Here is a 4,047-nt window from a genome sequence, read left to right as displayed (position 1 = left end):
CGCCTCGGTCTCTTGGAGCCCCGAGAAGGGAGCCGGAACGTTGCCGTTTAGATGGCGTTCCATAATTCGTAATCGAGTACACGAGCTCCTCAAACGGGAATGGAACGAAGCGAAGCGTCCTCGTCGAGGAGGCCCGAGAGCCTTAGAAGCTGAGGACGGCGTCCCACCATTGCGGGACAAGGAGGGCGAAGATTGTCTGGACGAAGGGTTGCTACGCGGATACCTGATTGAAGTGGGAGGAACGCGAAATGTGGCGTTCCTAGATCGAACTGTGAGTTGGGCCCGTTGCTATTTTGAGGTTGAAGCTCGCGGTATAAGGGACAAGTTGCGTAAAAGGGCGAGGGGCAATCCGGAAATAGTGAACTCGGACGCGACGAGCATCGCGACAAAAGGGCAGAAAAAGGTGACCTTTCAGTTACCAATCGAGGAGGGAGCGGCCGTAGTTGCCGAAGAGGTGCCCGAAGTTTATTGGGTGAGCGCGGAGAGAGCCCCTAGGAGACCGAGAGAGCCTGGGCTGCGCGAAGCCGGCGCAGGAGATGACGGTGAGGGCGACGACGACGTCGTGCCCCAGGGCAAGCGGGTCATCTGTAGCGTCGGGGGAATACAGGCCCTATCGGATGGTTACATCGACTGCTGCCCGTCGGAGATGCTGGCTGACACAGGCGCCATAGCGAGTCTCGTCGACAGAAGGGTGCTGAGGCGTCTTGGGCGTGACTCGGAGTCACTCCGACCTTACGGTGGAACGCTGGACAGCGTGTCGGGACACGCGATCCGTGTCCGTGGAGTAATTGATCTTCCGGCGACGCTCGGGACGCTGGAGAAGACACTTCCGTTTGTGGTGACCGATCACTTGTTCGTGGACGCGATCCTGGGGACGGATTCGTTGAAGGCGTTCCGTGCTGTAATAGACCTCGAGGAACAGTCGATGACGCTGAAGGAAACGGGGGACGTGGTCCTTTGGGCGTGGCGAGGGTGGAAGAGACGTATGCCGCCACGATCTCGGCGTCGGTACGACTAGAACCAGGTCACCAAGATCTCGTGCGGTCTCGTGTTCGAGGAGCCGTGAAGGATAAGTCGGTCGTGCTGGTCGAGGGCGTTTCAGGAGCAGACAATTTGTTGAGAGTTGCTAGGACACTATGCACAGTGACGGACGGAACGGTACTGGTCGAGGTGTGCAATGCTTCTACGGAAGGGGTGGAAGTCGAAGCTGGAGCCTACCTTGCTGCTGTGACCATCGTGCCTGAGTCGGCCTTCACTGCTGAAAATCTAAAGCGAGAAGGAACACCGGAAAACATCAGTGCCGTATTAAGCGCCTCTAGTGGAAACGCCGAAACTCGAATCGGGAAGGAAGAGGCTGAAATGACCGCGGTGATGAAGGACGGAGACGAAGATGACTTCGAAGTGGACTTCCAAGACTCTTCGTTAGGGGCCGAACAAAGGAGACTCTTCGTGGAAATGCTGAAGGACCTACGAGATTTGCTCGTCGAGACCTCTAAGAAGCCAGGGAGGACGGAACTTCTGAAGTTCAGCATAGACACTGGAACGCATGCACCGATTAAGCAGCCCCCGTACCGGGTTTCGAAGGCTGTAGGAGACGTCATGGAGTCTGAGATTCAAGAGTATCTAGACCTTGGACTCATCCGGCCTTCGACGAGCCCGTGGGCGAGTCCTGTGCTCATGATCAGGAAGTCAGACGGTGGTATTCGGTTCTGTATCGACTACAGGAAGTTGAACGCCGTCACGGTAAAGGACAGTTATTCTATGCCGTTAATCGACGACATCTTGGATGTCTTGGGGAACGCCAAACTCTTCTCGACCATGGATATTGCCTCTGGATATTGGAACGTTCCAATGGATCCCGGCAGTGTGGAGAAGACGGCGTTCACGAGCAAGTTTGGCTTGTACGAGTGGCTTGTCATGCCGTTTGGCTTGTGTAATGCCGTTCCTGCTTTCGAGCGATTGATGGAGAATGTCCTCGTTGATCTCAAGTGGAGGGTCTGCCTAGTCTACCTGGACGACTGTGTCGTCTTTAGTGACGACTTCCCTACTCATTTGGTGCGGGTACGCCAGGTCTTGGAGCGCTTCAAAGGGGCTGGATTCAAGCTGAAGATGAAGAATTGTCACTGGGGACGCGATCAGGCGGCGTTCCTGGGCCACATTGTGACTCCAACCGGAATCCTACCTAACTCTGAGAAAGCGAAAGCGGTGATGAATATCGAGAGGCCGCATGACCTGCATACGGTCAGGGCGTTCCTGGGATTGACTAGTTACTTTCGGCGTTATATACCGGGCTTCGCAGCGATTGCTGCACCGTTGGAACGCCTAAAGCAAAAAGGAGTGGAGTTCTTGTGGAACGATGACTGCGAAGTAGCGTTCCGACAACTCCAACGGGCGCTGGTGAAGCCTCCTATTCTCGTGTACCCTAATTTCAGGGAACGGTTCAAACTCTATGTGAATGCGTCGCACTTGGCGATAGGGGCATGTCTGATGCAGGAGGTCGACAAGCGTGACCGAGCAATCGCGTATGCGAGTAAGATGCTAGTAGGTTCCCAGCGGAATTGGATTTACAAGACAAGTGGAACAACGGAGATCGAATGTTGGGGAATCGTGTGGGCTACGCGTAAGTTTAGGTGCTACCTAGACCACGCCGAGTTCGACCTATTTACGGACCACCAGGCGCTCACGTGGATTTTTGGTGAGAATACGAGGACGACGAACGCCAAGTTGGCACGGTGGGCTATGGAGTTGTCGCAACTACGATTCAAGGTGCACCACAGGCTAGGAACGTCGTAGACGGCCTGTCGAGGCTATACCATCGACCGGGAAACGGTGTCTTGGGTGCAATTCGGATGGCAGACCTGCTCAATGAAGACGAGGAAGAAGGAGTCGATCCTGGAACGCCGAGTCCCGGAGAAATCCGAACGGTGGAAGGGACACCCGATCCCGGTGGTACGAGCATTGAGAACGCCGAAGAGAGTGTTGTCCCTGTCAGGGAACGTCTCGGGACCGCCGGCTCTGAGGATGGAACGCCTAGATATAGATCACTGGAGCCGGATCAACCTCTCACACAAGCGGAACAAGAAGAGGACCTCCAGAGTGGAACTCCTTTGATCCACCCGTCTCCTGTGGACGTGTTTGGACTGGATAGCGATAAATTCGTAGAAGAACAAGGACGCGTGCCTTGGATGAGGGCATTGAAGGCGTTCCTGGAGGATGGAGCGCTGGCGCTTGACCCGCAACTAAGAGTCAGCGTGTTGAAAATGTCACCCCATTACGTGGTGAGGAACGGGGTCTTAATGAGACTCGTTCACTTGGGGGCACGCGCGGGTCCAGCGAGAACGATCTGCGTGCCAGCTGTGCCATTGCCTTTCGTTGAGACGGTCTTACACTATTGTCACGCCGACATCTTCTCGGCTCACCTGGGGAAGACAAAAACCGCCGACAAGGTTAGACGGCACGCCTATTGGCATGGGTGGAAGAGAGACGTGGTCGAATTTGTACGCGAGTGTTCCATCTGCGGTGGTGGCAAAGGTCATAGGCCTTGGCGAGCGGGGCTGATGCAAAGAATGCCGGTACAAGACTTGTCAGGCCCGTTCGCATTGCTAGTGGTGGACGCTATCGGTCCCCTAGTAGTGACACCCCGGGGAAACAGATATATCCTGGTGTTCGTGGATTACTTTACGCGGTGGGTCGAGGCGTTCGCTGTCGCGTCGCTCGATACAATTTCCTTCGTCAGCACCATGATAGAGGGGGTCATCTGTCGTCATGGCGTTCCGGAACGCCTCTTAAGTGATAGAGGGTCCAACTTCACGTCGAATCTAGCGAAGTCACTGTACGAGACGCTACGAATTAAGAAGCTGTATGGGGCGGCATACCACCCACAGACACAAGGGCTTGTGGAACGCTTCAATGGAACGCTGATGGGAATGCTAAGGATGTTCGTGAATGAGACGCAGACTGACTGGGATGTGTATCTGCCGAGAGTCCTGTTCGCGTATCGGACGGCGTTCCATGAAGGCCTAGGTGATACCCCGTTCTTTAGCTTAT

Source organism: Phytophthora parasitica (assembly GCF_000247585.1).
Source record: "Phytophthora parasitica INRA-310 unplaced genomic scaffold supercont2.45, whole genome shotgun sequence".
NCBI classification, from domain to species: Eukaryota; Oomycota; class Peronosporomycetes; order Peronosporales; family Peronosporaceae; genus Phytophthora; species Phytophthora nicotianae.
This window is presented reverse-complemented; position numbering follows the sequence as displayed.